Source organism: Sciurus carolinensis, chromosome 6, assembly GCF_902686445.1.
Source record: "Sciurus carolinensis chromosome 6, mSciCar1.2, whole genome shotgun sequence".
Classification (NCBI taxonomy): domain Eukaryota; kingdom Metazoa; phylum Chordata; class Mammalia; order Rodentia; family Sciuridae; genus Sciurus; species Sciurus carolinensis.
Genome location: NC_062218.1, coordinates 58,370,742 through 58,391,640, shown reverse-complemented (window position 1 = coordinate 58,391,640; position 20,899 = coordinate 58,370,742). Strand labels below are relative to the sequence as shown.

General features: G+C 37.7%; 1 protein-coding gene across 2 annotated transcripts in view; it reads left to right on the top strand.

Moving 5' to 3' along the window:
* The first annotated feature begins 622 nt into the window (after positions 1-622).
* Sv2c (synaptic vesicle glycoprotein 2C) overlaps positions 623-20,899 on the top strand; it is a 240,181-nt gene continuing 219,904 nt past the window's right edge. The window contains exon 1 of one of the 2 annotated variants that reach the window (XM_047554849.1): positions 623-740. The gene's annotated coding sequence lies outside the window, so the exon portion shown is untranslated. Of the gene's footprint in view, positions 741-861; positions 981-20,899 lie in introns of those variants that run through there. The other variant, XM_047554850.1, reaches the window with a different exon arrangement.

Sequence of the window (20,899 nt, the reverse complement as noted above, 5' to 3'; positions counted from 1 at the left end):
GCCTCAAGTTTCTTCTCGACTTGTATGCCGGCGTGGGAAATGGGGGGTGGGGAAAATGGGCAACCTAGATCAGCTTGGTGACTTCCTGTAAGCCAAATCAAAGTTAACAAGTCAGTCACGCACCCCGAAATAGGCGGCACACTCTTTTTCCCGGTTACTAGCCAGGTCCAGCAGTCAAAATTCCCTTGCATCTTGCCGGACCTGTCCCGGGGCGCCGCCAACTGCGTAAGGCACAGTCACACTCGGGTGACTAATTAAGGACTGTCGTCCCTTTCCCCTGCTACAAACTCGGAATCTTGACTTCCTCCAAAGTATCCGCTATTTGGATGTGGCCTTGCCACCACCACCCTGCTTCAGTCCCGCATCCCACAGCGGTGCCTCGGCACCCCGACTTCCCCCAGCAAGCCGAGTCGTGCGCTGCGCCCTCCTCCATCGCGCACGGTGACTCCCTCCCTGCGCATCGCTTGTACTCTCTACACGCCGCCGCCCGGCACTGCAGTACGGGGGGGCGGGGGAAGGCGGGCGAAGGAGGAGGAGAAGGACCGCAGCGTGCAAGCCCGGAGCCACTTTCCCGCCCCTCCTCTCGCCTCTGACACGCTCCGAGGAGTCACCACTCCGCGCGCTGCAGGAGAGAGTAACAGACGGAGGCGGCCCCGGGAAGCGAGCCGGAGCGGCCCCCGCGAGGCAACGGCTGCAGAGCTGACACCACTCAGGGAAGGGGGTCCCTGGCAGCTAGAGCGGTGAGTGAGGGGTCCTTGGCAGTGGCGAGACTTTGTGCTCTGCTAGATTTCCCTTTCGGACCAGGAGACCGGGCTTTGCAGCGTGGGGAACTTTTTGCAGCCTCGCAGAAGCTCAACTTTGCCCCACCTGGCCCCAGGAAAACGGCTGCAGGTGCCTGGGGCTACCGGGTGGTCGCCCTTGCTGGAGTGGAGCATTGAAAGTCGGGGTGAAGCAGATGGAGTGAGCCCTGGTTCATTGGGGTAGGTCAGGAATGCGGGCGCACTTTTATCCGGGATTCCCGGGGGATGTGGGTGGGCAGCGCGGGGATGCGGGGGCAGCATCTGCAGGGATCTTCACACTCCTTTTCTTAGGTGCTTTCACCCGCAAGGGGAGGTTGAATCAAAACAAGCATCCAAGAGCCGCCGGCTGGGTGTCCAACCTGTGCGCTCACCTCTCACCGCAGCCTTGGGCTTAACTTTTCAGCGGGGATCCCTCTGCAGACGTGAGGGTGGCGGGAGAGCAGTGGCCGCCGCAGTAGGCGCTGCGGGAACCTGAAAGAAACACCGTGAATTTTCAAACTCTTCCACATAAATTCCCGAAGCCTCGGTCCAGTGTCTGCAAGAGAGCAGAAGAATGGAGAGCAGGGAAACCCGCGGGGCTATGGCTCTTTGTGAGAGCCTGCAAATCTCTACACATCGCCTTCGATGGGCAAAAACCTATTGAGTGCTGACTGTTCGTTGGGCACAGCGAAGTAGACAAATGAGTGTGAAGTTGGGCAGGGAAGAGGGACCATCCCCAGTAAATAATACCCCACCCCCGATCATTTCAGATGGTAAGGAGGGAAGTGGAGGCGATAAGCCAACCCATCTGACTGACACTGTCTCTTGGTGGGCTTTCCCCCATCCGCCTGTGCTCTAGAATTGGGAATACTTTTCCCCAGTGTGTCGCGGGAACCGCCTCTGCCTGGGCCCCCGAGGATCGTAGAATTCGGATGAGGATGAACTTGGTTCGGGGCAGCCGGCATCCCTCCGCAGATGCACAATACAGAGCTTTTCTGTGGGCGTGCGGGGACCTCAGTTGCCACGCGCGGGGGTGGAGGGGGTGGAGCTGAGTCACCGGGGTTGGAGGTACCGCCCGGACTGCCCGCACTGGGGGCGCTCGCGTCACCCTCTACGTGTGCGAGTGATGCAAATGCAGAGCCGCGAGGGGCGGGACTGGGTGGAGGCCTAGGGGAGGCGACGGAGTCTCCGTCTGGGAGCCGGCGCATGTGCGTCAAAGGCTCTCTGGTGATGGATGCCCTGCTGAGCCCTAGACGCGGACAGCAGCGACCCTTGGGGCCTCGCCGTGGGGCAGACTGCGGTGGGGGCGGGCAGTAACGTGGCGCGTGGAGGAAAACCCAGTAGGACCAGAGCTGCTGGCAGGCAGGCGGCGCCGCAGTGCGCCGCAGTGCCGGGAAGGCGCCGCAGCGACCGAGCGCTCCCCATGGGACCAAGAGTTGGGGCATCTTTTAAGGCGCCACAACAGAGATGCCCTGATTGTCTGCTCTCTGAGACGTATTTAACTCCCTTCATATTTAGCTGATTGACAGGGCAAAAAGTAGTTTCCGTTTAATTCTTATTCATAATCCTAGAGGAGAACGTCGCATTGAGCCCTTGAAAAAGAGTTCACTCCTTTTTCAATGGCAAGTTCCAAAAGGCCTCGTGCTTGTGGCAAGTTTCCATGTGAACGCTTCGGTGTTGAGATTCGTGAGATCCTGTGGTGTCAATCTATTCCTTCACCATCAAGGATTTTTACCTGGAGGACTAGCCTCCAAGTGAGATTTAAGAATGGCTTACAAAAGACACGCCGCATTCCTCTTTTATAACATGAAAAGTGCGCTGAAAACACTATTGATACAAAAAAAGCAATAACAATAGAAATGAAAAAAAGAAACTATTGATACGTCATTCCCGATAGAAAATTTAAGAAAAAAATTCTACCTTCCATTTTCTTTCTTTCTTTACTTATTTAACCACTTTCTGGGAAGTCAGTGACAAAGGCTTTTCTACAGGCTTTAATGAATGAGCCCAAATTTGCAAGTATGTGCTATGTAGTAAGAAGGGAGTGGACTGAGGAAGGAGGGAGACAGGGAATGAGTGGGGGGAGAGAAGCAGTTATCAAGGAACCTGGAGACAATGATCCTATTTCTCACTTTACCAAATATTATTTTAAGTCACCTTGGGCAATTTATCCTGGGGTTCCTTCTCTACAGTTAAGAAATGTGGGAAAATAAAAAAGTTCAACCAGGTCCTTATTTACCTTGCAGAGTTGTGTTGAGGCAAAAAAGATTTTTTTTCAGAAAGCTTTGGAAATACAAATTCTCTACAAATGGAAAAAAATATTATAAAATAAAGTCCCTGCAAGGAAAAAGAAAACTATTTTACCTTTTTAAAAAATTAGAAATATCTCAGAATTGTTCCTTTAATGAAATTTGCCCTTCATTGTCAGCAAAGGCAGACAATAGACTTTTCCTCACATTCTAATATAAAATCCAACGTCAGCTGCTGTCTGGATGGGAAGAAACTCTGGATCATATTTGAGTGTTTTTGGTGATGTTGTGGAAAAATCAAGTATATTTTTCATGACCCACGGACAGTGAAAGAAGCTTCTCTGCTATGAGCAACAGACCGAAGAGCTTTTAGTTTAGAAAAAAACAAAACAAAACCCTAAGAGCTTTTAGGTTAGAAAAAACAAACCTGCTTATTACCACTATCATATCCCTTAAATGTGGAAAATGCTTCAGAGAACAGGATGCTGTTCCCAAATTCAAGGAGATTACTGAAAAGGCATCATAATGTGCAAATATCACATGATCATGAATAGCAGAAAATCCTTCTTATAATTAGGAATAATAGCTCTTAAGTAGACCTTTTGATAACATGTTTTATGAATAAAAACATCTGATCTGTCAAAATGCTTTCTTAAGCAGTTCACTATGTTTTTTTGCATCTTATGGTAGTAATGGAAGATTTCTGTGGATAGTGAAAGTAAAAATACCCTTTTATTCCATGCAGCTGTTTCCAGGGATAAACCTACAATTCACAAGTATGTTGCCCGGTTCCTTCGCGAGATTTCTGTTGAAGCAGTTTCACGGGGATACATATCCTTGTCCATTTTAACACGAGCTCCTCATTTAGATTAGGGCTGTTTGTAAGACCGGGAGGGGTAGCCCCCTCCCCACTTGTGTGGAGTTTTTGATACAATATTGCTGCATTGTTTTGGAGTTTGCTTTACTTATTCACTCAGCACAATTGAGCAACCTGTGTAAAATGTTGTAGTGGATTAAATTAGGAGCTTCTTTATTTGAGATAGCTGAGAAATTACTATTTAATTCTTGCTAGAAATAGATCTTATTTTATTTTTTTATTTTTAATATTTTTTTTAAAATTGTAGATGGACACAATACCTTTATTTTATTTATTTTTTATGAGCTGTTGAGGATTGAACCCAGTGCCTTACATGTGCTAGGCAAACGCTCTACCACTGAGCTACAGCCCCACCCCAGAAAGACATCATTATGGGATATAAAAATACCACGGTAGTAGTAGTTGCATGTGATAGCTTCCCCCATTGGAAAGAATTGAACAACCTGGAATAAATGAACTGGGATGGACTTGATGGTTGGTTCTTTCTAGTTCTAATATTCTTTCACTTCAGGAAATGGAGAAATATATGATTTTTTAAAAATTTAAACTTTGCTTATAAGTAGAATGGAAGAAATATTTTTATTAACTCATTGAAATTTTACATGGGGCTATAGGTTCCATTTTTTAGAGAAAATGGCCTATTAGATATTATATTATGCCTTTAGGAATAAGAAGAGCCTAATTTCTAATTAAAATAGTTTTCAAACTCAAAATTTTCATAAAATTCTAGACTTTGTGAATTAAAACATTTTAAAAGACCCAATTTGAAAATTAATAATTCAGCATAATTTAAAGCAGATATATCTATTTGCCGTGACATTTTAAATACTTATTGTTGACTACCTAATGCACAACATGCTTGTTATATCTCTTTCCAATAGACAGCATATAATATAAATGACTAGGACTGACAGTATAATGATGGGCTTCTGCCTTCTGACAACCTTGAGGCCTTCTGACAATTCACAAGTGCAGTGAGATTTATGACAAATGAGACCAAGTGCTTTCCCTTATCATTTATTAGTATTTGAAAATCCTATAATTAAAATCTTAGAATAACCAAATAAACCAGTGGTTCTCAGTGCAACATACTTTTCTGTGGAGCATGTTTAAATGAACTTTTCTGAACTCCATCCTAGACATTCAAGTTAGTGGTTTCATGGTTGGGCCCAGCAGATGCTGATTATCAAGCTCTACCAAGCAGTTGGATATTATCATTTAGGGGCACACATGAGGAGCACTTCCACTAGTACTAGGGGGACTCAGAACATGTTAGCTTCCTAACCTGTGTTGTTCGGTTAATATTTACTAAGTATCTTCTGGAAGCCTTCAAAAGAATCACATTCTAGCTGCCACAACAGACTTAAAGATGACTAATTTCTTTGATAAAAGTCAGGAGGACTGAGTGTGGTGGGGAGGACAGTCATTCTTCAAAGAAGGGAAAGAGCATGTGCAGTCTAGTGGGACAAAGGCTAAAATCTTAACATGGCCTTCAAAATGCTGGATGATCTGGCCCATGCTCACTTCCAGAGCCTCCTTTTATATTATCAATTCCCAAGCCATTGACAGATCCACAGTCTTCAAATTTGGTCTTCTTTTGTCACCTTCCTCAACCTACCTCCACTCTACCAACTTACATTTTTCAGATCTCAGTCCAGTTTTCCCTTTCTGGAGAAGCCTCTGAGTCTCTGTTGTCAGGTTAAAATTCCCTCCCCTACAACAGTGTACTTTTCCTCATAAATGAAGTTATTGGAGAAAATACAAAACAGTCAGGTAAAATTGAATTCTGATAAATATTAAAACATTTTTAGTATAAATATATTCAAAATATTTCATGGGATATTGCCTTAGTTTCTTTGAACTGCTGTAATGAGACAGAGATGTCCTGCTTATAATTCTGGAGGCTAGGAATCCAGGTTCAAGGTGCCAGTAGATAACAGTGTCTGGTGAAGGCCTGTTCTTCACAGATGTCCTCAGATGGTGGAAGGAATAAGGCAGCTCTCTTCAACTTCTTTTGGAAGGGTACTAATTCCATTGGTGAAGTGATGCCCTCATTCCTTAATCACTTTCCAAAAGGCAAAACTTCTTAATACTATCACTTTGGGGATTAAGTTTCTAACACATGAATTTGAGGGAAACACCAACATTCAACCACACTTATACTAAAACATTAGTAGTTGTTTATGCAAAACTTAAATTTTTATTTATTAAATCTGGCAACCTTGTTTATAAAACTCATTAATTTTACCATTTTCTTTTTTGAAAAAGGAGTGAGATTTTTTTCTATTCATGCTAGTCTCTCCTCACAAAACTCCAGGATTAGAGATAAGTTCTTGTTTTCTTTTTCTTTTCTTTCTTTCTTTTTTTTTTTTTTTTTTTTTTTTTGTCTTGGTATTTTCTCTCTAGTGTCTCAGTTCCCAGGGGATAGTAGGAGGTCAATAAGTCTTGTCAAATGAATTAATGACCTACGAGAGAAAATAGTGTAACCATGATCAAGTTTCTTAACCTCTCAGATCTATAATTTTTTCACCTGTAGAAAAAAAAGTATTTTTTAGATTCACTTATTAGGATTGCGTATGAAGATTACATAAAGAAAAATATATAAAGCTATATAGTATGTTACTTTGTAGTTAGGCTCTGTAGTTTAAAAGATGTCTTTTTCTCTTCATGTCATTTGGTAAAAAGAGATGCTTCTTTTTTATCATATGAATTCCTACTTCCTTTTTGTTATAATGCAATCTCAGATGCAGCCAAATATTTCCTGAGCTATGCAGTTACAAAAGGGTTGTTCTGAGGAGTACCCTTCCCCAGAATGGTACACCCAGAGCTGGCTTCATGGGCCATCTACCTGTGCAGTCACACAGGACTTTACATTTAGAAGGGTCCTGTGCTTGGTTTAGTGCTCTGCTTTGCTTCTTGGAATTCTATGAACAACATGCCTCATATTTTTTTGTTTATTTATTAGCACAGGGCCCTGCCAGTGGCTGGTTCTGGTAAACTATGTATATTTATGTACAGATCACACATGCAGATGTTCTTGCATATTTAGTCTTTGTGATGACTTGGGTCCTCTTGTTACTCAGAGAACTTATGATTTTGTTTTCCTCTGACATTTGGCTTTTGATCAACTGAACCAAGTCATCAGACACCTTATCCAGTGATCCTGCCTCTACCCCGTGCCTGCCTTCACCCAATTCCAACTAACCAGTGTGACCAGAACTTTGAGTGAGCAGAAGGAGCTTGCAAAAAACCATCCTTAGGTTTCCTGCTCTTAGTGAATTCAGTGAATCTTCTGTCCCTATCGCTGCTCCTGGGATTGTTGTGCAAGTAGAACTTTGAAGTTCTAGATCTGCCTTTGTAGGAACACCAGGAATAGCAACAGCTTGTTTTTTACATGTTATCTCCTGCAATATTCAAGTTTCAAAATCTGCACATTCACACAAAATAAATAGTGATCTTGTGGATATGTGTAAAATTTTCCTAAGAGAAATGTCTGCATTATTTTGTTCTTTGCTTTAAATTATTTGGCAGAGTCACGCAGCACAGTAGCCTCTGCAGCAGGGGACAGCCAAGCACGTTGGAAGTATGTAGAGAAGGTGACCCATTTTGTCATTTCAAGCTCTGACTAACCCATTTTAAAGTATATTCATTTTCATATCACTTTTTAGTAGCTGTATTGTCTATTTTGTTCTTATTTTTGTCTGCTTATGTTCATTTGTATTAAAGTGAAATTCTAGTAATTCCACAGCACCATTCTCATGGATGCCCTCACACTGTTATTTTGAACACATGACAGCATGTTCCAGTTAATGCACAGTAAGCATATTACTCCGTTGAACATGAGTAATTTAAGCATAAATATTATTTTTGAAATATCCAGTTAAATCTGCAGCTTGGGTTTCCTGTTGACCATATCAGGTTAGAGATAGAAATACAGACTGATATCCTCAACATTCACAATCATTTCTCTGGTTCTTTTCCTACCCCATTTGTGGAATTTCAACCAGCTTTTAAAGGAATCTTGGCATCCTCAGGGATCACTCCTGCAGTCCTTGTCCTCTGCCTTGGTATCCTGCAGCAACAGAGATATGGTGTTGCTCAGCCTGCCTCCCACTACCCAGAGTGTCCTGGCCCCTTTGTGGTGGCATCTGTTGATGCTACTGTGCAATTTTAATGACCTTGGAGAGATTAGAGAATGTGTGGATGCATAGGAGCTGGTAAGGAGACACTTCAAGTGACACAGCATCCTCACAGTTGTCCCCTCTGTTGCAGGCCTATTGTCTTAGATTCTAAGAAAGTGAGTCTTAAATTGCCTTTCACTTGAGATGAGCTCTTTCTTAGGAGACCTCTTAGTCCCTCCCTTGTAGATATCAGAGGTATCAGAGTCCTAAGGTGAATCATTAGAATTCTGTACAGGGTATTCAGTATATCATTATTTGCAGTACTGAAAATTAGAAACAACCTAAATGTCCATCAGAAGCTGATCAGGTCAATTAATGTTCATATAAATAACGAAATACTAATGGCTATTGAAATAAATGAGGTGAACATGGAAATGTTTTGAAAATATGTTATACTTGAGAATATAATAACTTATTGACCAGAATATAGGATATGCCTCTATTACAAAGACTCTAAGCTACATTATTTAAATGCCTGTTATCTTTTGCGGGTAAGATGAAGAGGCTCTTACACTTTTTGACTTTAAATTCTTCTGAATTGAGTTTCAACAGTAAACATATTACTTTTATAATTAAGACACCATTCAATGTGGTAATTATTAATTTCAAGATACCCTGTGATGTTACTCTCAAATATGTCTAAATATTAAAGTTTTATCATCTTAAAAACTTAAAAATAAAATTATGGCATTTGCAGGCAAATGGATGAAATTGGAGAATATCATGCTAAGTGAGATAAGCCAATCTCAAAAATCCAAAAGACTAATGATCTCACTGATAAGCGGATGATGACACATAAATGGGGGGTGGGAGGGGGCAAGGATGGAGGAAGGAGGGACTGTATAGAGGGAAAAGAGAGGTGGGAGGGTTGAGGAGGAAGGAAAAAAAAATGGAATGAATCAAACATCATTACTCTATGTAAATGTATGAATATGCAAATGGTATGCTGTTACTCCATGTACAAACAGAAACAACATGCATCCCATTTGTTTACAATAAAAATAAATTTTAAAAAAATTCTAATTTTAAAAACTGGAAATATAAATCCTCCTCAAAACAAATAAAAATATCCTCCAGTACATAAATTTTCCCCCTGCCATACAAAACACTGCTCCAAATCCTTAACCTTATACCCTTGGTCAGCTCATATTCTAATTAAGTTGGAAATCTGATACAAGGCAATAATGTGAAGTTTCTTTTGAATTTTTATTGTTTTTTTGTCAATAAAAAACATAACTTTTTTTCTTTCTATTATATTACATGTGCATGTTTCCCTTCATATGGTTTACCCATGTGAATAGAAACTGTTTCACTCTTGAAAAAATTCTTAGTATATTTGCATGTTTGTAAGAACTCAACATTAATACTTAATGAGTAAAAATAATGTCTTATTTTCTTGGTCATTTAAAATGGACTTCAGCATATTTCTGTGCTTTCGAGACATGAAAATCCTCTAATCATTATTGACTAGTATATTTGAGAAAACATCAGCTAAGACAAAGTTACTATATTGGGGAAGCCACTTGGACACACACACAAAATGCAGAAACTTGACAGTATATCACTCTATAATGTAAAAATGAGGTATATTTTATGGCCATGCCACATATTCAAATTGTGTGACAATATTTAGTGTGATGGAGCTCTTTGCAAAACATGGAGAAAAAAATTCATAAAAACTGTGATGGTAAATAACTTATGTGTAATTTTTTTCTTCTTTTTTACACTAGATCAAACATTACAGTTTTTTTTTCAAAGATCTCTTTAAAAATCATTCACTTTCTGAAAATCAACATTACACTATTACTCTTCCTTAATGTAGGTCCCTGAAATATTTGCATTTACTTGCTTCACTTATATCCTCCCTCCCATTGCTGTCCTTTAGACACCTTTATTTTGTATAGACTGTTCAATAGAAAACTTCTTTTAAATGTAGGAGCAACTATGTTGTTTATTTTGGAAGACAATTTTCAGTATCTTAAAAAAAACCAACCATAGTCTTATCATGCAACCAGTGACACACACCTTGTATTTGCTCAAATGACTTGAAAATTTATGTCCACATAAACACTTCCACATAAGTGTTTACAACAACTTTATTCAGATTTACCAAAACTTGGAAGTAACCTAAGATGTCCTTCAATAAGTCAATGGATACAAAGCACATCATGGTGCATCCAAAGAATGGTATGTTATGCAGTGACATAAATGAGCCTGGGAATGACAGAAAGAGGTAGAGGAAACTTAAATGAATACAGCCAAGTGAAAGAAGTAGATATTAAAAGGCTACACATTCTGTAGTTCCAGCTAACTGATATTCTAGGAAGGGAAAAGTTATGAAGACAATGAAAAAAACCAGTGGTTGCCTGGGGGAAGGAGAAGAAATGGAATGCAGGACATTTTTAGGGCAGCTAACATAATCTACTTTCTAGATATATTCTAGCATTTACATTCTATATGATGCAATCATGGTGGATACAGGACATTCCATGTTTGTCCAGATTCATAGAAGGTACAACATAATAAGTGAACCCTAATGTAAACCATAGACATTAGTATTCATCCATAAACTACAACCATTATGCTGCAATAATGGAAAATGTTAACAACAGGGAAGTCTGCACAGGGTCAGAAGAGGGCTTATATGGGAACTCTCTACTGCTCTAAAATTTTTCAAAATTAGATCTCACAGCCAAGAGGAGGCATAACAAATAAATGTAATGTGATATACTGTTGGAAACCTGGAACAGAAAAAGGACATTAGGGAAAAACTGAGAAAAAAACTAATAAAGTATGAACTTCAGTTAAAAAAAAAACAACTGTGCTTGCTTTTGTCATGGATACTTTTCCATGAAATCATATAGTTAAGACTACCTAAGTTGTGAGAGCATAAATTATTCTGCTACTCAATAAAATTACAGTCATGTACTAATATAGCAAAGTTTGTCACTGAAGGCTTGATATATGCTGTGGTGGTCCCACATGATTACATCACCTACTGACAGCATTAACTGTCCTGTTTTGTGTGAGTATACACTGTGATAGTCACAGTGATGAAATTGTCCGATGATGCACTTCTCAGAGTGTTTCACCATCATTACGTGATACACACTGTATTTTTGTTCTGAATAGGGAAAAAGAAGGAAGAAGGAACACACCTAGAAATGTTCAATATATTGACCCTTCAACCAAGACTGCTCATTGCTGACTTGGGTTATTCAAACTGAGAACCAAGTCCTACTCCCCTATACATATCCTCAACAGATTTTTTTCAGTCCAGTAGCTCTTAAGACCCTGTACTAATACTCTGAGTATTTTGCTTTCAGGGACATTTTTTGTTCTATCATGACTATATTTTGATGGAGTTGGAAATTAAGAGACTTTTAATCTGCTCTTCCCATGGGCCTAGAATGTCCTTCTTCCCACCACCTGTCCTCTCTCTGCTCCCAACATATGCACATTAATCTGTGAAATAATGTACTAATTATCTTAAAGCCTCAGCTTAAAAATCCGGGGACCTTTCCTCAGTCTTTCCAGACTCTGGCAGTTGGCTGTTGGAGAGCTGCTCACACCTCCTCCACAAGCTTAGCAGTTTCCCTGCTAGACACTGAGGTTCCTAAACCTTGAGGGCAGAGGTCAAAGCATTAAGGATTTTGTACTTCCTGGTACTGGGGGTGTGTGGCAGGGTTAAAACACTTTGAATTATTCTTAAAACTTTTTTATTGAAGTAAAATATACAGAAAGAGAAGTGCATGTATTATAAGAGTATAGCTGAATGATTTTCACAAACTGAACACATCTCTTTCCAGAGCACCCATCCATGGAACACATATTAGTCCTACTGCCCAGATACCTTTGCATGCTCCTTCCAACATCCTGACTTCAGTCTTCTGGAGGTACCTAACAAGTTCTTTCTCTCCTGCTCCAAATTTTCTTTTTCCATGTCCATTGTCTGAGAAGTTGAGTGGAAGAGGCTTGGTATTGCCAATGGACTTGAGAATCATAAGACTATGCCCCGAATGTTGCCTCTAGGTGCCCAAAATTTCCAGTTCACAAGGGTTTATGTAGAGGCAAAGAAAACAGTCTCTAAATAATTCCACACATGGTTGTCTGGGTTGCAAAGCAACTTAGTTTATGACCTGATTCTGAGTTCCTTATGAGCAGTTCTTTCATTTGACCTTCATACTTTGTCCAGAATCCCACAACATTACTCTTAAATAGTTCTTCTAACCCTTCAAAGTCGAACTCATTGCACTGGGTCAAAAAGCAACAAACTGACTTCCAACTTCATCAAATTCCTCTTCTTCACCTGGCTCCTGGGTCCAGTGGTCTGGATAAGAAAAGGTTCATTCATTTGTCTCTCTATACCTCTATGTGAGATGTTCTTAATTCTTATCACTGGATCAAGAAAACTCACTAGGGAACCCTGAGCTTCCATCAGATTATTTTTCCCCTCTGGACTTGCTTCTAATCCTTCTAATGTCTCTCTTTCATGTTGCTATTCCAAAAAACAGTCTTAAGGAACTTCCTGTATTTACTTTAAGGATGTTCTTTATTATAGTACTCATTATCCTATTCATTGGGATCTATTTAAAAAATGATTTTGAAGTTTCAGCACTATTAAAAAAAAAACCTGTGATTCTCCTGAGTCCTGATTTTGTTCTATGAATCAAATCTATTATAATATAATATTTAGCAGTAGAAAACAGATCACAAGTTTGTATTTGTAACAGTTTGCTACCTCTGTGTAACTAAAAGAGTGTCTCCACTACTTTAGAAAGTTCCCTGTGCTCTTTTTCAGTTATTCCCTCCTCTCCCAGAGAAACTCTCCTGATTTCAATCACTAGAGATTACTTTTGCTCATCTTGAAATTGATATAAAGGGAGTCAACCACATATACTTTTCTGTCTATTCTCTTTCATTCAACATTGTATTTTTGAAAAGATTTATGCTTTTGTTTCAATAATCCATTTTTAATTGAGTGAATTAAATAAATATACTGCAGCTTGTTTCTCTGTTCACATGGTGGTAGCCATTTAAGTGTTTCTAGTTTGGGGCTATTATAAGTAAAACTGCTATGAATATTCTTGTGTATGATTTGCCCAAGAGTTAATCATGCACAAGTCCTGGGGAATCAAGAAGTGAATATATCTTTGGGAAACTATTTTTCTGTCTTCCACACATTCTGTGTATCTTCTCTGGTAGATGTCTGGTTCAGATCTCTTGACAATTTTTTAATTGGGTTATCTTCCTTTTGTTAGGTTTTGAGCATTCTTTGTGTATTTCAGATATCAGTCCTTTATCAGATATGTGTATATGTGTTCTGCATATATTTTATCCCAGAGTGGTCTGACTTATTTTTTTTTTACACTATTAATGGTGTTTTTGATGAACAAAAGTTTCCAATTTTTTTTTTTTTCGGTGCTGGGGTTCCAATTTTAATAAAATCCAACTTCTCACTTTTTTATTCATTCTTCAATTACACTTTTGGTGTCAGGTCTAAAAACTCATCAAGAAACAGAAAGTTACATGGATTTTCTTCTGTTTTCTTCAAGCAGTTTTATACTTTTGAATTTTATATTAGGTGTATACCCATTTTATGTTAATTTTTGTTTAAAATAAAAGGTATTAGTTTGTATGTTTTTTTAAAATTAATAGACTTTTTTTTAGTGGCTTACAGAAAAATTGAGTGTAGCATACAAAGTTCCCATATCCTTCTCCTGCACCTGTTCCCTGTTTCTTGCATCAGTGTGATGCATGTTACAATGATGAGCCACTACCAATACATTACTAGTATCCACAGTTTACACTAAGATTCACACTGTGACGCACATTCTTTGTATTTTGACGAATGTATGACATGGATTAATTATTATATTATCACACGAAATAGTTTCACCACCCTAAAAATCCGCTGTGCCCATTTATCCTTCTCTACCTATTCCCCCACTCAAACTGGTGGTAACCACCAATCTTTTTTCTATCTCCATAGTTTTGCCTTTCCCAGAATGAAATATAGTTGGAAACATAGTAGTCTTTTCAGATTGGCATCATTTTTTTTTTTTCTTTTTTGTACCTGGAATTGAACCCAAGGGTGCTTACCCACTGAACCACATCCCCAGGCCTTTTTATTTTTATTTCGAGACAGGATCTCACTAAGTTTCTTAGGGCCTCACTAAGTTGTTGATGCTGGTTTCAAACTTGAAATCCTCCTGCCTGCAGCACACCCCTCCCCACTCCCAGTCACTGAGATTACAGGTGTTCCTGGTAAACTTTTTTTGAAAGAAGGAATCTACACTTGACAGCAAGGTCATAATGTTGTTAGTGAGGTGTATAATGTTTGTTTAATGTTCCCATTTTGTTCAAACAATCAAGCTTGTCCATCAACAGCATCTAAGGTTAGGCTTAGCTAGGGAACATATTCTAAAGAACCAGTTAATTGCTTTTAATAAATGCAATTTGATTAGCAGAATTGGGGGAAAGGAGTCCATAAAATTAAAATAAAATTACCTTTCCCTTCAGAAATAAGAAAAAAAAAAAAAAGAAAAAAAGAAAGAAAAACATATACCCACACCCCTGCTGCCAACTACCATTTTTCACAGAGCTTTATACTTAAACCATAATGGGAGAAATGAATAAAAGCAGAGAGCCACACTTTTAAATGTTTTGTGACAATCCAGGTAATATTTCTAGCCTCTGCTAGTACTTTACAACAGTAAAGGAGGACAAGACATAGATTTGCTAATGCACATTTAATCACCAAAGAACGGAAATGCCTAAACTTTTATTCTGTAATGTTTCTAAGAGTGTGCCCATTAAATGTAAACAAAAAGAAGTCTTGGTAGAATAGGAAAACAGATTTCTTGTTGATCAGAATCATTTAAGTACTAGTCATGGCAGATAGCCTGATCCATGCTCTGTGCCCTTTTCTGGGGCTTGGGCTTTGCTGGTCTTCAAGGGCTCTGCTACAACGTTTGCATTAGGATCTCTGGATTAGTAGCACTTCACAAAGCTTGGATCATAGGCATGTGTAGATTTGCACTGCTGGTCTGGAATGACTTGTCTTTCCAAATACCTAAGCATCTTTTTCCCAGCTTGTTTGCGTTAAAATGATTTCGGTCATGGTATACTTCTGGAAGAATTAGTCCCAGTGTAAAAGTCCTTCTCTCAAAGGGAGACTCCTGGAGCAAGCGATAGCTGCATGAAAATAATGGGCGTTACTGTCATCTAGTTCTGTTTTAGTGCTATGAACTGGTTCTGCCAGAAAATACTGGGTTTCCTTGATAATTCTATGTGGCAGCCTTGCCATCTTGTCACATCTTGAGTTCCAAGTCTTGATCTTATTTCTGTCACCCTATGTATGAGTGAAAGTCACACAAAACATTTTTAATTTTAATAAGTCCAACTTGTCAGTTTCTCTTTCATGGGTCATGTTTTTGTAATTGTACTTAAAAGGTCATTGTCAAACCCTGTGTCACCTAGTTTTTCTCCAATGTTGTCTTCTAGGTGTTTTATATTTATGTTTATGATCATTTTTAGTTAATTTTTGTGAATGATGTAAGGTCTGTGTTTAGATTCTTTTTTTTTTTTTTTTTTTTTTTTTTTTGCGGGTATCTGCTTGTTCCAGTTCCAATTATTGGAAAGACTATTTTTTTTTCTGGACCCTCTATTTCATTCTACTGATCTAGATATCTATTCTTTTTCCAGAACTATACTTACTTGATTATTGTAGTTTTAAATTAAGTCTTGACGTCAGGTGGAGGGAGACTTCCACTTTGTTGTTTAATTTCATGTTGGTTTTTGGCTTCCTATATACATTTTAGTATCAATTTGTAGATATCTACAAAATAACTTGCTGGTGCATTGATTGGAATACATTGAATTTATTGATAAAATTGGAAATAATGGATACCTTAAGAATATTGAATATTCATCATGTGTATTATGAATATATACTAATGAATCCTACCATTACATATAATTATAATGTACCAATAAAAAATGTGAAAAAATATACTGAATTTTCCAATTTATAAAAAAGAGCTAGTATTATTTTTTAAGGGTTAGTATTATTTTACATTTTGTAATTTTCCAGAACTGATATATACAAATAAAGTTGATTTTCATAGTCACCTTGTATCCCACATTTATAAATTCATTTGTTAGTTTGGGCAGCCTCATCCACCCCACAGATTCCTTAGGATTTTCTATGTATACAATCATTATTTGCAATTAATGATAGTTCATTTCTTCTCTTTCAATCTCCATGCTTTTTTCTTTCTTTTGCTTGTTTTATTGTATAGTCTAGGACCTCCAATGCAATGTTGAATAGAAGTCGATAGAGAAAACAACTGTGTTTTGTTCCTGATCTTAGGGGAAAACACTTGATACATTGAGTATATTATCAACTGTTGGGACTTTATGATTTTATTTTAGCAAACTGAAAAAGTTTTCTTCTGTTTTTAGAATAAGTTTTCTTCTGTTTTTAATTTGCTAAAATTTATGAATACACATATTACTTTACCTAGTGTTTTTTCAGCCTGTGATGAATTAACAAATAAATTTATTTAAAGATAGCAAGAGTCTTAGTTTCTTCTCATGTCAGTTTTGGTGTGCTTCATTTTTAAAATAAATTTTTCATTTTTATCCAACTTGTTGGACTTATTGTTTAATTGTTTATAATCACCCATTTTTTTTAATCTCATGAACTTCGTGATTTTTGTACTTTATTGTTTATATTTCCTTCATTGCTTTGGTTCTCAGTAAAAATTTTATAGAGATTATGTGGCATTATCCAGAGACCTTTAAAATACATATGAAATTGTACTTAAGAATAATTTGTATTTCATTAAAACATGGAAGACTAACTGCCTATAGTTATATACAAGATTTTTTAACTCATAATTTTTAAAAATTTCAATTGAATAATGGCCCTGAAAATAATCAAAACATTAAGTCATTTGATAGAATGAGAGATGTTTAATTAATTTTTAAAATAGCTTAGTGATACAAGTCAACCAATTCTGTGGAAGCAAAAATGTTGATGAAAATAAATTACTCATGGAAATGTTTGTGTCTTGTTATTTAGTGCTGCCTGTGTTTATAACATAAAAAGATAAATAAATTTTGACTTGAAATTTGATGACAAAAATTTTATTTTGTGAAAACCATGGGACTTATTCAATTCTTATTGTATCTCTCTCTGCCTTTATATTAATTTGTCAGATATAGGAAACTGTATATTCTATCCCTCGATTGTAGGGAAGTGAGTTTGTGAAATATTCATTGGTATGATTTGTTGAAGAACTTTTCTAATAACCAGCAATTTGTTCAACTGGGACAAAGTGTTGAGTCTACCCATTTGCTGCTGCTTTCTTTTTTTTTTTTTTTTTTCCTGTTTTTTTCAGTGCTGAGGATTGAACCCAGGGTCTTGTGCTTGCAAGGCCGGCACTCTACCAACTGAGCTATATCCCCAGCCCTCCTTATATGTGTCTATTTCCTGTCCAACATTGTGAATTTCTTACTAACTTTTTATTTTTCTTTTAACAGTACTTGCCTTCCCTATACTATAAAAAAAAGAAAACAATCTCATTTGATATATTTGACATTTATTACATACTTCCTAACGAACCACTCCAAAGGTGAGTGACTTAAAACAATGATGCTTAAGTTTCACTCACACATCTGTGAATTGGCTGAAGGTTAACTGATCTAGATTGAGCTTGACTGGGTTTTCTCCAAGATGTATGTTGGGTTCAGATTTTTTATCCTCCTCACAATAATTGGTTACCCTGTTCTTGCTTTTTGTGTGGAGAGGATAGAAATATGTGAAAAGCAGGAAGAAATGTGATGCTGTGTGATAGTTAATTTTAGGTGTCATCTTGACTGGGCCATGGGATGCCTAGATATTTAGTTAAACAGTATTTCTGGGTATGTGAGAGGGTGTTTCTAAGTATGATTACCATTTGAATATGTAGACTAAGTAATGCAGATGGCCCTTCCCAATTTGTTAAAAGGCCTGAGTAAGAGAGAATTCTTTTGTATCTGCCTGACCGGCTTCAATCTGGGCCATTGGTACTCTGCCTTTTAGATGCAGACTTGGATTGACATACTATTAGCTATCTTGCGTCTGTATTTCTCAGTCTCCATACATGTGTGAGCCAATTCATTATATTAAATCTCTTTATTGTATCTATATCTATATCTATATCCATATCTATGTATCTCCAATTGGTTCTGTTTCTCTGGAGAACCCTAATACTTGCCTTTTGAATTTAGGCTATAGCTGGCATGCCATCACTCAGCCCCCATTCCATTGACCAAAAATCTACAGTACATAGAATAGTTCCACATAAAGAAAGTGTTACCTTACATATAGCACAACTTTGCAGTGTCCCACTGGAAATCTATTTAGGTAAAGAATTTTTTAAATTTATTTAAGCTTAGATCTGTATTCTGTTTCATATAATAAACAGTATTTTCTGTATAATTTTGATATATAATTAATTTTCTAGGAGTAGAACTACTTGTAAATCAAGGAAAGACTATATATATATTTTTTCATTTAGATTCTTACCCAAGATTTTTTATCATTTTCAAAAATCATATCACCAGTGGTAACAAGCCCTCCTTGTGATATTAAGTTGTGAATAAACATACCCATATTTGTCTGCATTGATGTTGGTTGCACTCATGCTGATTTTTGCACTTAGATGCAAACATTTCACCAATTTTTAGACATTATGCACTTAACTTGTATTTAAGAGTTGTTGCACTGAAATATTACATGCTTAAAACATAATTTGTTATTATTTCTTCTATCTCCTCTTATTGTTAGGACATTATATTGATATTTTAAACTTATGTGTGGATATAGGCAATTTTATCTATGAATATTATTTAATAAGGCATTATAAAATATATGTCATTACCAGGTATTGTTTGCTCTAAGTTCTTTGTATTTTAGCACCATGTGTAGTAAGTTGACTTCTATTTGGATGTGGAGAAGGGGCAGCTTGTCACAGAGAGCATCCTTCCATCTTAGCACTGTATCTGAAGGGAGCATGTTTTCTCCGGGAAGACTGCCATGTTACCATCTCTCTTGCAAAGGGGTGATATGAGACCTGGGCCTGCCCACAGAAATGGGGTGTCTGTGGAGAAGGCATAGCCTTTATCGTAATTCTAGTTCTGAGGCTCACCTGAATCCCAAGCATTCAGGAGACTTGGACTGTGAAGGTCTTTCGTTTTTACCATTCTACTTTAAAATTGATTATCGATGGGTAAAGACAAGGAAAGATTAAGGAAAAGAAACAAACCAGTGCATTCAAAGATGGCTGCTCCAACAACCATGGGAGATTCCTGGTAGGAATCTGGTGGCTTCTTCCTAACATTATTTTTTAAATTCTCTTATTCTTAGAGATCACTGTTACACAGTGTTTTCTGTGAGATTCCTCTGGCTGCGTTTTCTGTGGAAGGCAGGGGAACCTCTAATTTGCTTCCATAAGAGATTCTTATGAGAGATGAAAAGCATTGTGATGTATCCTGATCCATAAGTTCAAGGGTGTGAATATTTTTCTATCAACTGAAACTGATTTAAGGGTAATTCAAAAGGAATAAATCAGAAGACACTGAAAGAGCATCCTAGAACTGAATAATAGGTACTGCTCAATTTGCCTTTATATCTAGACCTGGAGTATTGATAAGGACATCCCACTCTTTATCTGCACCTGCAGTGATATTGTTATTGGGTAGAGTCCTCCTCGTGTATTGATAAATACATTATAGTTAATTGTTTTCCAAACATTCATCACTGTGAACCTGAATATATAGTGATTGTGGTGCCTTTTGAGATATGAATGTATGTGTACATGAAGTTTTGATTATATTCAAAGGTAGTAAATGTAAAACAAAACAAAACAAAATAATAAAAAACCTATGAAGGTTAACATCCACTTTCCAGCAAGCCTGAAGAGAAATGACAGTGATTAATGATATTAAATTGGAGACTTATAAATCCAGCCCAAAATTTTCCAATGAATAACTAATTGATTTGCTACCAGTTTGGGGGCATTATGCACTCCTTTATTATTGCCGCATTACATATCACTAACTTATTATTACCACATTGGTTGCTTTGTTGATGACCTTCTCAGACATTTGGCATTGTATCATATTCCATTTAATAAGACTTTCAGATAAGATGGAAATGACAGTTCGTATTATACCTGATTTTTTGTATTGGAAAAAAATTAGTTACTACATGATTTCAAAATTATCATGAAATTTAAAAATCAGAGGATGAACTGTCTTTGTTTAAAAATTAAAGTGCGATAAAGTGTGGACCTAAGCTCTGAGGCTCCTAATGCTTTAAAGTAACTTCCATAGGACCTCCTAATTGCCATACTGGTGTTTCCTTTTGTTTATAAGCGCATGGGGAGAGACAGTGTGTCTCTTGTCCTCATTTCTTCTTTCTGGTACTGCTGTGTCATGACATCTTTACATTGCAACCATGACAGAGTTAAATGTCTTCCAGGGCACTTTCGGTCACATTATGCTTTTCTGCCTGGAGGGATTTCTTCCTTTCCTTGCAGGATAGCCAACTGCTGATTTTTGGTCTGGCTGACATATGACAACACAAAACACTCTTTCAAAATAGTTGTCACTGTTTCTTTGACTGACAGATTTGAGAATTGAGACGTCTGGCTTTTAGGTGTTTTGCTTTCTCAGGTCAACCACTGTGCTTATTCTTAACCTAAAGGCCATTTGGGCTTATAATCAAGGTAGTTCAGCTTACTTTACCTTTTTTTTTTTTTT